This window comes from Talpa occidentalis, unplaced genomic scaffold (genome assembly GCF_014898055.3).
Source record: "Talpa occidentalis isolate TD23 unplaced genomic scaffold, MPIMG_talOcc4v2.1 talOcc4.17, whole genome shotgun sequence".
Lineage (NCBI taxonomy): Eukaryota > Metazoa > Chordata > Mammalia > Eulipotyphla > Talpidae > Talpa > Talpa occidentalis.
In genome coordinates, this window is record NW_023601754.1 from 5,114,681 (window position 1) to 5,127,549 (window position 12,869).

General features: G+C 42.6%; 1 long non-coding RNA gene and 1 pseudogene across 11 annotated transcripts in view; one reads left to right on the forward strand and one right to left on the reverse strand.

Moving 5' to 3' along the window:
- The window catches only part of LOC119248903 (uncharacterized), a 99,327-nt gene that overhangs the window by 31,972 nt on the left and 54,486 nt on the right, over positions 1-12,869 (reverse strand). The gene's annotated exons all lie outside the window — the stretch shown is intronic.
- On the forward strand, positions 1,166-1,313 carry LOC119250574 (U2 spliceosomal RNA; annotated as a pseudogene).

Genomic DNA, 12,869 nt, shown 5'->3' on the forward strand with positions numbered 1-12,869 from the left:
CTGTTCTGTTCCCCACTCTGTCTCTGGTGAGTTCTCTCACCCCCCCCCACACCTCTGGCCTACACCCCAGTTCTTCTATACACACACACATACACAAATAATAATAATAATAATAATTAGCACTAATTGAGTTTTAGAAAGTCCAGGCATGCTTTCAAGCATTTGATAGTACGCCATCTTAGTTAATTCTGGCAAGAAATTGTGAGATACTTTCAGAATAAGGAAACAGTGCAGGCTGACCTCCACGGCCATCTAGAGACACTAACTCGGGAAGACAGACACCTCCAAAAGATATGCCTTATTATCTTATTATCTCTAATCCATTTCTGCCACTTTTAGCTAAGAAAATAATCTAAGTTCAAAAAGACAACACGAGAGTCTTTTTAGAACTGATTTCCAATACCAACAATCTAATTTGGATTCTCAACAATAAAGCGCATGAAGATAGTTTTACCCTCAACCGAGTCTGCAGACTCTTCCTGTGAAAGGCAAATGATGAATCTGTTGGGCCCGGAGGCCATCAGGTCACGGTGGCAGGTACTCAGACCTGCAATCTCAGTGAGAAAGCAGCCAAAGGAGCTGAGCTGGGCTCCAATAAAACTTTATTTATGGACACTCAAATCTTAATTAAATTGTTTTATATCATGAAATACAATTCTTTTTATTTTTTTCAAGCACCATTAAATAACAGAAAGACCATTCTTTTTTTTTTTTTTTAAAGATTTATTTATTTATTTACACAAGAACTGGGGTACAGGCCAGATGCGCGGGAGGGTAAGAGGAGTCACCAGAGACAGAGTGGGGAGCAGAACAGGCAGACTAACAAAACACACTGCTGAGGGAAGCAGCGGGCGAGACAGGAGAGGTCTGCCACGCCATGTGGGACCCTCACCCGCCGGCTGGGATCAAACCGGCGCTGCACAGCACGGCGCTCAACCGCCTACACCACCAGGGGAGGCCCAAAGACCATCCTTAAGTTGGGGGCAGCAAACAAAAGTAGGCAGCAAACTTTATCTAGATGGCAATTGTGTCCACCTCTTCAAGGACCTATTGGGATAAATCTCTAACCTGCTTGTTTATATCTGAATAATCTTGGGGCACAAACAAGGTTTTTCTTAAGAGAAAAAATGAAACACCATATACTCAGTTTTCTGGGTTTTTTTGCATTGCTTCTTGGCCTTTTGGCTAAGATCAAGTGTAGTCTATCTATCTATCTATCTATCTATATTTTTGCAGTAACAGTCTGTATTTTCTTGGTCAAAATGTGCCCTATTTTCTTAAAGATTTCATTTTTTATGTAAATAAGAATTTACCCATCAAGAAGGTTAAATTCCATATCCCCCTGGGTTGCCAAGGAGCAGAACTCAGGGCTGTTGTCTATTCTTGTTTCCAAATTCAAGCCCAAGACAAAGTAAAATATATTTCCAAATATCTACAAATGCACACATGAAAAATAGGTGTATTTTAAAGAATAACCTAACAGAAAGTACTTTAAATTTCACAGCCACTGCTAATGCAGGCAGCTAATCCTATTTACATTCATATTAGCCTTGGTATCTTTTTCCCTAAGATTTACCTATTTGTATGCTTGCATGAGTTAAACTGCCTTTTGCATGATATCAGTACTTTTGTAATTTAAATCTATAAAAGGCAATTTCTTTTAAATATACTTCCTAACAGTGGGTGAAAGAAGCACCAAAGTTATTTGAGAGCTGTACACCTCAGTAAACATATGCACCCAACTCCAGGCAACGTACAGAATGTGGGAATTAATCTCATGCTGTAGGAGCGGAACGGAAAATAAAATCGAGGCCGAGAAAGAAACAGCCTTTGAAAAGGGCCGGGCTGCGTTGTTATCGAAGGAAATGGTGTGTTTTAGAATTGGTATCGGGACAAGCCAAACTTTCTCCCCTTCTGAAGGAGAGCCGAGGCCTGCCTGCCTTTTGACATCCAGAAGAACTTGAGCGCCATGATAAGCAAGCTTTACAATTTCGTGTTGGTGCTGGCTGAGAGGCTGCACATGCTGGATCATTCGGAGGCCAGGGTAAATTTTAAAATGCCAAGAGGGGGCTGCTAATGGAACACAGACACCTATGTAAATGGGTTTGTGTTTGGGGGTGAGGGGTGAGGGTCCAAAGATAGAAAACAAATTGTATTTTCCCTTCATATAATTCCCATGAGGCGCTCACCCTCATCCTGCCCAGTTGACGGAAGTGAGAGGCAAACAGGTTAATGTGTAATCTTGCCCCACAGAAGCAGTGTCTTCCCCACCGATGGCCGCTCAGAGCAGCACACGGCCTTGCTAAGCAGGCTGGGATTTTCCTAGCAAAGAGCAACAGGGCATGAAATCGGAGGGGAGGGACCTCCAGTTGCCTGCCCTCACTTCTGGGTACACTGAGCATGTTTTCCCAAGAGAACCAGCCTTGGGGCTCCCTTCTCTGACTCAGGTCAGGACGTGGCCCCAGGGCTCACCAGGTCACCGCTTGAAGGAGCTTATTTGAAACTTCAGGCTCACGTCCAAAGTACCCCACGGGGAGGTCGGGAAAGCACAGGAGGCAGTGGGATGGGTCAGACTCGGGGTCTGAACTAGCCTCCCTTCCCTAACCCCCCATTTCAGACACACCTGGGGGAGGAAGGGTCCCTCCTTTTGACCCCTAACGGCCCTGTACTCCCTCCTCTCGTGATGTCTACACAACCCTCAGAGCCTGGATGGAAATCAGCATCTGACTCCGAGAATTACACAAAACTTCAACCAGTGGCTCATGACCACTGAAAGATACACACACATGCGCACACACATGCACGCACACACACCCACCCCCCGAAATCCACCACCCCGAAAGGAGCCATTATAAATGTTTCATGTGGGACTTCACGACCCATCAGACGCACCAGAGTTTTCAAATTAACTCCCTTTCCGCCCAAGGGGATCGCACTGAAAGAAATTTCTTCAGCCTCAAACCTCCACAAGAAAATTCTGAATTTGAAACAGAATGCAAATAATGCATTTTGACTCCCTAATCAACAAATGGGATCAACTTGAATTGATTAAGAACCTTTGAAATTAGCTGTCTTTAATTCTCTCCATGGCTTGCTGTTGGGACTCTGAAGATAGACGGTGTGTGTGTGTGTGTGTGTGCGTGTGTGTGTGTGTGTGTGTTTGGGGTGGAGGGTGGCAAGTTTGATCTCTCTTTCAGAGTTCATCTAATGATCTTTAAAAAAACATTTTTATTTTAATGGTGACACCACTCTCAGACAGCAAGCCATTGCCTAGTGCCATTCTATGCCTTTTCTTGAAGAACATTTCCTCTGGCTGCATGAAACCTGCACAACTTCAGTGGCCAAAAACCCACATAAAATCTGCAATGAATGTATAAATAATATGCAACTGTCTAGACAGTATAGGTCACTTGCAAAGAGAGCAGGTCGGGAAAAAATTGTCCATCGGCCAGACAACCATAACTGATTCTGATGCTAAGTAGCGGCGGGATATTCAGCATTCTCTCTATGCGAAAGGCTTCGCTGAGCATTCGCTCTTCCCAAACCAGTGGTCTTCTACTTATCGGGTGCTTTATGCAGCCTTTGGAAAATGCACTTGCTATTTAAACATTAAAATTAATGCCCAAAGAATAGCGGTTGAGCAAGAGGATTCCACTGACCTGTGTGATTGGCCTTTGGTAAAGCAAAAATAGCCCTCCTCGATCGACAATTTGAGCTCTCCATACCCCCAGAATCTTAAATAGATGTAGTTAGGGAAACTTCAGGGTAGGAGCTGGTCCGAAACGCACACACTTTTCCTAGGACGTTTTTGCTCTATAGTAATAACATGCTGTGGAAGCTTAAGGTATTTAAATCTTGTATTGTCCTTTTCAGTCAATTTTAATCATTTGTGGACATGTCCCATAAAAGGCTTGAAAATGAAGCTCGATGTATTAAATAACCGGTTCTGCGTCTTGGCATCTCGCAGAGTGGAGCCATGGCCACCACAGTCACCATCCCCCCAAAGATGAACACAAGGGAGGTCGGCCAGCTTGTGGCCAAGGCTGGGGAGAGCCTTGGGCTGCCCCTCCAGCCTGAGAGTCTCTAAGAAAGGAGTCGAGGCCACGCTTCCGTGTGTGACACCCTGCTAGAGGAAAGATCCCTGCTCCAAACTGGCCAAACCCTTAAAGAAGACAGTGGATGATCATTTTAAAAAGAAGAATCGTCACCACCTCTCGAGCCCTTATTGAACGCAAGGGGATGAGCTACGCTTGGCCTTAGCGTAGAGGCAGTCTCTCTTGTAACCCTCACACAGATTCTGTGGAGTGGCTATGATTTATTATGCTCATTTTCTATTTGAGAAACTGGGGCTCAGAAAGGTTAAATAACTTGCCCGAAGCTAAACAGCAAATAAGTGGCTGAGTGCAAGTTTGACTCCAGGTTCTTTTAAAGCTAAGCTCACACCCTTAACCCCTGGCATAATTTGCTCTCCAGCTACCTGATCTGCCCAGCCTCTGGGGGCGGTGGGGGGGGGGCAGTCTCCCCCAGGAGGTGCAGGGGTCGGGGACGGTGCCCAGGGCCCGTGGCATGAGAAGCTTGGCTTCTTGCAACAAAACAAACTAACTCCATTCTTTCACTGTGCTGGCTTAAAGGCGAATGCAAGCCAGACCTCATTATATTTCTCTTCTACTGAAGCAACAGTCAAATTTAATCTTTAATTAATTTAATGGAAGAAGAAACATAAAAACACAGGGCCTCCCTGGTGGCGCAGGGTTTAAAGACAGCACTATGAAGCTATTGTCTGCCACTGCAGCATGAGTTCAGTCCCCAGCTGGCCAGGGAGCTACCCATATGGCGCAGCAGACCTCTCCTGTTTCCCCGCTGCTGCCTTCAGCAGTGTATTTCAGTAGATCTGCCTGTTCTGCTCCCCACTCTGTCTCTGGTGAGTCTTCTCAAACCCTTCCCCCTCCCCACCCAGGCACCTCTAGCCTACACCCCAGTTCTTCTACACAAAAATAAATAAAATTTAAAAAACAAATGAAAGCTTTAAAAAAATAATTAAAATATTGAGGCATCATGGTACACAAAAGCCTGCATATATTTCATGTCTATGATTTGATACGTTTGGATGCGTGCATCCTCCGCAGTGAAGGCAACAAGCATATTCATCACAGTAAAAGTTTCCTCGTCTTGCAAGTCAAAACTACCATGAGATACCATCTTACACCAGTGAGAATGGCACAGACTAAAAAAACTAGCAACAACAAATGTTGGCGAGGGTGTGGAGAAAAAGGAACTCTCCTGCACTGCTGGTGGGAGTGCAAACTGGTCCAACCACTGTGGAGAGCTGTGTGGAGATTTCTGGACCTACTAAACATAGAGCTTCCATATGATCCAGCAATTCCACTCCTAGGTATTTACCCAGAGGACACAGAAACATCCATTCCAAAGAGCACCTGCACCCCTATGTTTATAGCAGCACTGTTTACAATAACTAAGCTTTGGAAACAGCCCAAATGCCCAAAAACAGATGACTGGATCAAGAAGATGTGGTCCATATACACCATGGAATATTACTCAGCATTCAAAAAAGATAAACACATGCAATTTGCAGCAACATGGATGGCGCTGGAAGGGATCATGCTCAGCGAAATGAGCCAGAAAGAAAAAGAAAAATACCGGATGGTCTCCCTCATAGCAGGAATCTAGAAAACCTAAATAAGGGACCAGGAAAAAGACTAATTATAATAAAGTTAAAATCAAAATCAACAAGCAACTATAAACCAGAGACACACTGGGGGTGGGGGTAAGATCAAAATCAGGGGGGTGGGAATTGCATGGGGACTATAACCAAGATGAAAAAGCATACATTGTGCAAAAATGAAAAATGATGTAAAAAATATATAAAATAAAAAATATATATATATATAAAGTTTCCTCGTCTCCATAATTACTTTGTGTGAGTTCGTGTTAAGAACACTTAGCACAAGATCTACCCGCTCAACTTTTTAAGTGCCCGGAACCCCAGTGTTGACTCTAGACCCCCAGGGCACAGGCCATCTCTAGACCGTACTCATTTCTCATACCTGAAACTTTGGACATTGAACATCAGCCCCCCTAGACCCTCATCGCCAGGGCTGGGGCACCCGCCCTTGCCTCTGCTGCTCTGAGCCTGACTCAGGGTGTTTGTGGAGCTGAAAGGCTACTGCAGAAAGCACGTGTTAGGATGAATGTTTCAAACTGAAAAATGAAAACAATTTCTTTTCACAACTGCCAGCGGACATTCTGGGACACCTCGCTCAGGAATGCACCTTTGGGGTTTAACTTGTCAGACACGCCCCGGCTCAGGCCCTGCAGCCAGAAGTGATGGCCAATGACCCCCGGCTCCCCAAGGCACCCCCGGGCGCTCCCCTTCCAAGGCCAGAGGTCCCCTGGGGTCAGCCCCTGCCAGGGGGCCATTTCATCCTGCCAGCCTGTCCTTCTGGGCTACCAGGATTATTTATTTTTAATGCCTTTGATTCATTTCCCTCTTGTTTCGACCAGGAAACAGCTCACAGCTGCTGCCACCAGGAGGTGTGGCGAGTTCATTCTGCTCAATTTGTCTGCCCAAACCACGCGTCGGGCTGATGTGGCATCGCCTGTATCTCAAGTTTCAATTTCAAAGCATTATGCTGCATTCTTGGCATTAAAGATTCATCCGTCGAATTAAAGATTTACTTTTAGGGGGTGCGTTCTTCGAAGGCAAATGACGTTCTTTTCACTTTAGACATATCGGCTATTACGATTTCATCATTTTTGCTAAAAGCTCAATTACATCAATATCACCCGAGACCCTCCAGACACCTTAAGCTAAGAGCCGGGCTTCTCAGAGCCAAATGTCTATCCCCCTTCAAGGATTAGCTTTTCTGAGAGCGAATCCCATCCCTCGATGCAGAGTTATCTCCCTAATAAAAAGCAGATCCGGGCACACCTCTGCTTAAAACCTCCATGCGCTTCCTGTTGCCTGAGGAATGAAGTTGAAACCCCCGGCCCCTCTCTGTTTTGCGAAGCCCTCCACAGAGTGGGCCCAGCCTGACTTCTGTTCCTGCTCGGCCTCCTGCTCTCCCGGGCACCCCCGTGGGCAGGCCCTGCCCAAACCGCCCATCTTTACGCAGGAAGGCCCCTCACCATGAGCCCTTCTTTCAAGACCAGGTTAAAGAGCCCCCAGGTGACCCTCACTGTAAGAGGGCGTTCACAAATCTGGGTGCTCCCCTCATTCCACTCACTGGTCCATCTTGTAAAATACCCACATGTCCATCCCTCCTCTCAAAGGTATTCCCCAAGGTTAGGAGTTGAGAGCTGTTTCTCTGAGTGGAAAGCTGGGCCCCTGGACCAGTGCAGGGAGCACCACAGTTAATATTGCTGATGGGGGGGCCTTCCTGGTGGCACAGGGGTTAAATGTCAAAGCTATGAAGCTATCATCAGCCACTGTGGACTGAGTTTGATCCCTGGCCAGGGAGATACCCACATGGCGCAGCAGACCTCTCCTGTCTCGCCCGCTGCTCCCCTCAGCAGTGTATTTCAGTAGATCTGCCTGTTCTGCTCCCTGCTCTGTCTCTGGTGAATCCTCTCACCCCCCACACCCCTGGACTGCACCCCAGTTCTTGTGTGCATAAATAAATAAAAATAAATCTTTAAAAAAACTATATTTCTGGGCCTCCCTGTTGGTGCAGCAGTTGAGCGCTGGGTTGCGAAGCTGCCCGCAGCCTCTGCAGCGCCGGTTCGATCCCCGGCTGCTCCCCGGCCACCGGAGGAGGGTCCCACATGGCGCGCAGACCTCTCCTGCCGCCCGCTGCTCCCCTCAGCAGTGTACTTCGGTCCTGCCTGCTCTGCTCCCCGCTCTGGCTCTGGTGAATTCTCTCACCCTCCCGCGCTTCTGACTGTACCCAGTGCTTGTATAAATAAATAAATAAATCTTTAAAAACTTTGTACCTGTACCTGTTTGATCTCATTGGGGATCCCTATCTACTTTTCCAGACGAGAACATCAAGTCCCAGTAAGTGCTGGAGGCGTCACCTATACCAAAGAGTGAATGACAATCAAAACAGCATCATCGGAGTGAAATTTACCACCTCACAACCTTAGTGAACTATGACCCTGCTGAATCCACCTGCTCGTCCTCAACTTGAAATAAGCCAAGTTCTAGTAAAGAGGAGTAGAGAGACCCTGGAGAGCCCTTCCACCGGACCTGAACCTAGACATTTTAACAAAAAATAAATGAGAGAGCTCACCTTCTCAACCCAACCAAGTCAAAGTTTTGAATCAAACTGATACTTCACTTTGTTCAAGTATCAAACACATAACAGGTGATTTTTTTTTTCCAAGCAGAGAAAAATATTCAGCACCTCCAAGCATATTTACTGCTTCTCTCTCATCTTTTTAATTCCCCTAAATTAAATCACATTCCCTTTTGGTCACCACCTTTCAATTCCGTTTCATCTTTCATAGAGTATATGCATGAATGACCAGCAAAAGTAGCCCAAAGATTTTTATCTAAGTTGGTATAATATTTCATGTTCTCTCAAAGAAGAAATTTTTGATATTCATGGCTGACATACATATGGTGATGGAATTTCCTCTTCTTAAGAAGCTTTCAAGAATTTTTGAAGGATGATCTTTTAATAGATTTCAAGTAGATGAAAACCTGTCCCATTGCCATCCAGCTGGTTAGCCCGTGGGGCTTCCAGTTCTGACTTGCACGCTGATCAAGCCAGACGGTAGAGTCTTATTTGAGTAAGAGGGCTGGAGAGTCACTTGTCTGCTTGGTTGTTTGTTCATTTTCTCGTTCATTTATTCATTCATTCATTCATTCAAAAACTTTTCTGTGAGCCCTAAGCCCAACGTGGGTCCAGGGGAATACATGGTGAATAAACTCTAACCCTCCTTGGAGTTCACAGGTTAGAAGAGAAAGCAGAAACATCAGTGGATAAATCACCATGGAATAAGGGCTGCAGAGAGGCAGCAAAAAACTCTTTGCCTATCTGATAAGTGGAGTGACCGTGTATCCACAGGTGAAACTCTCAACCAGGGAATTCCAATTCAGGCAAATCAACGAATCTAACTCTAACTACATTCTGTTGTGCAGGAGGTAGTTCTAAGCCTCCCAAGGGCTTCTGAGCAGCATCAGCTACATAGAGGTGGGTCCGCAGGTTGGGCTATGGTTAAAAATGATACGAAATAGGGCCTCCCTGGTGGCTAAGACGCAACCTATGAAGCTTCCTCAGCCACTGCAGCCCGAGTTCAATCCCCGGCCAGGGAGCTACCCACATGGTGCAGCAGACCTCTCCCGTCTCCCCACTGCTCCCCTCAGCAGTGTTTTTCAGTCAGTCTGCCTGTTCTGTGCCCCACTCTGTCTCTGGTGAATCCTCTCAATCCCCACAACTCTGGCCTGTACCCCAGTTCTTGTATGCAGAAATAAATAAATCTTTCAAAAAATGATAAGAAACAGTGGTTGCAACCAATGGACTGTCATTTACATGGGTCAGCACACTTTAATTCATTGCACCCTCAAAATCACCCTGGGAGGTAGGTTCTATTGTCATCCATTCATAAATGAACTTGAGGCACAGGGAAGATGAATAACTCCCCAAAGCTTATAAATGATGCAATATATATTCTTACTTACTCAATGGAACACAACTGGAGGGTTTACTTAATTCCCTACTAATGGTGATCTCTCTCCCTTTCTCTCTCATAAAATTGATATGCTAAATTTACAAAGCAAACAAGCATAAAACTGAAATAATCAAACTTGGTGAATTTGGGTATTCTAAATTAATAGAAATTTTCTGTTTTCTCAGTAACTAAATTTTTTATCTCCATAAATACATCTAAAACATAAAGCTTACATAATATTTTTCAAAAGCGGTAACAAAATCTAATAGGCAAACATTTATATTAAAAGAATGTAGTAGAATATATATAAGTAATAATCTAATTTTTCTTACAATGAGACAAACCCAATCTGAATCTAAATCGGTAAAATCAGGTCGCTGAATTCATTTAAGAGACATGCACATAAAATCACTACAAAATTATAGGCTATTCAAGAAAAACAATAAGAACAAGGCCTTCCCTTACTTTTCAAAGATGAAAGAAGGAAGATTTATTAAATTTGAATGAAATAAATAAAGATTTGAGCATTCGTTCTGCCTGAGGGACTGTCTTAGTCATCATGCCTAAAATTCTCACAGCCAGAGTCAATCCTTTGATTTAAAACATTTGTCGTCAGAGACTCTCTACATGATACCTGAGAGGAAGTTCCTTATAAAATGATAGTATCTAGTGATAAATTATTACAGCTTAATTTGTCAAATTAGCTAACTATAACTTTGGAAAGCATTCATCAGAGAATATAAAAGAATAAGACTCAGGAAAAGTAAATTTTAATTTATGATGACTCTTCATGACTTTTCTAGTCCTTTTGAAAATACTGTATTGTATTGATTTGTGAGAGCTCTTTACATATATTGATTTGTGAGAGCTCTTTACAAAATCTGCCCATTTTGCCCCTTTTACATTTCTTTTTTCTTCTTCTGGTAACAGAATCACTCTGTAGTATGAAAAATGTGTTCCAAGTAGTTAGAATGGCACTGAATTACCCTTTTCCCTGCCATAAGAGTAGTGCATGATCCTTACTTGGCCAGAAATATTGATGGATAACCTGCTAGAATCTAGAAACAAGCGAAAAACATAGAAAGAACCCTTTCTCCAACCAGATGGATTATTTCATAATGGTCCTGTGACCCAAGTGGGGTCAAAAGTTCTTCCAAACGCTTTTCTGTTGGAGTCCTCAGAGAAGCAACTCTCTTTCCTGGGAGACTGGCAAGCTTGAAGGCTAGGAGGGCCTGGGTAACACGCAAGCAACATGGCTTCCTCATGCAGACACTTCCCAGTTATAGAAGCTAGAATAGCCCCTTATATGTGTCAGCAAGTTTGACTTGGATTCTTTTCACTTCAGTTGAAAGCAGTCTTATAAAATCACATATTGAAGAGATTAACATTTTGTCTGTCACATATGTGGCCATTGTTTCTTCCAATTGTCTTTTCATTTTTATTTTAAAACTTTCTGTTGTATAGAAGTTTTTCATTTTTCAGAATCAATCCTTTCCCTCATCTAGTTTGAAAAAAATTGAAAAAAATCCTCCTCAAAATTCTCCTTTAACCTCACTAATAGTTACCTGCTCTTTCATAGTACATTCATGGTTTTGTTTTCACAATGAATCTTTAATTCATTGTGAATTTGTTTTATTGTAGGATAAACAATGATATATAATATATTTACATAATAGGTAGTCAATTTTATTTATAATGAATTGTTCCAACATCATTTGGTGAACAATCCAGGCTTTTTCTAATTGTTTCCATACTACCTTTACTTTGTCCCAATGCATATTCATGTTTTGATTTTTGTCTTGACTTTCTATTATCTTCTATCAAGGCCTCCCTCTTCCGGTAATACTTTTAATGATATTACTAATTCATTAACAATGGCAATGAATGAATTCATTATTTACCAATTAACAATGGTAATTCATGAATTCTTTTATCTGGTAGAAGAAAGTTTACCCTCTTTTTTTTTTTTTTTTTTTTTTGCCTATTCCTGCACATTTATACTTCCAGAGTTGTTTTAGGCTCATTTTTTCCAAATTTCATAAAAACCTTGCTAAATTTTGCTTGGGTCTGAATGTGTGCAAGACTTTAGGGAGGAGTAATATCTTTATAACAGTGAGTCCAACCATGAAAACATGAGATGAACTCTCAAATTATTAAAAATATTTTATGGCCTTAGTGGAGTTAATAACTTTTTTTTCATTGCTCCTGGATATTTTGTGTTTTATTGTTTTTTAACAAAGTTTTAAAAATATTAGAAAACACTACGTTTTCTAAATATTCGTGTCCACCATTCTATAAGGAAAGTTATCGATTTTACAGTTAGGATAGTAAACCCTCTCGGTTCTAAGAATTTTTCACTATTTGCTGGATTTTCCAGGTGGACAATATTTATAGCTATAAAGAACAGTGTTTTGTCACCTCCTTTCTAGTACAGAAGCCTCATCTCTTATGTTCATGAATTGCACTGGTGAACACTTGCAGAATCTTGTTAAGACGCGTCTGTCATTCACACAGAACATGTTGGTCTCATTTGCACCTGTAAGGCTGTGATTCTAGTGGGTTCCAATAGCAGCCAAGATGCTGACATTTGCCATATCTAGACTAAGGAAGTAGTTTATTCCAATTTTACTTATTTGCCTTTTATTTGTTTTTCGTTGAGGCAAAAATTTACCTGTGAAACGCACACATCTCACTTGTTATAGTTTGATGAGTTTTGAAAAATGCAAACAGTCACATAACTCACACTTCTAACAAAATATAGAACATTTCCATCATCTCCCAGAGGGTTCCTTCTTATAATTTCCTAGTCAACCCCCATCCACATTCACCTCTGAGACAAGCACAATTCAGACTTCTGTCAGTATAGATTAGTTTTCTTATTGTGATACATTTCACATACCATAAAATTCACTCTTTTGAAGTGTACAGTTCACTGATATTTATTATGTTTGCAAAGTTGTATGATCCTTACCTCTAATTCCAGAATATTTTTATCACCTCTCAAAAGAACCACAGGCCCATTAGCAGTCACACCCCCCACCCCCAATTCTCCAGGCTCTGGTAAATACTAATCCACATTCTGTCTCTATAGATTTGCCAATTCTGGTCATTTCATTAAAACAGAATGACACAATATATGGCCTTTTGTGTCTGGTTTTTGGTTAACATAATCCTTTTAAGGTTTACCTGTATCATTGCAGGTATCAGTACCTTTTTTATGCCTAAAAGTATTTCAT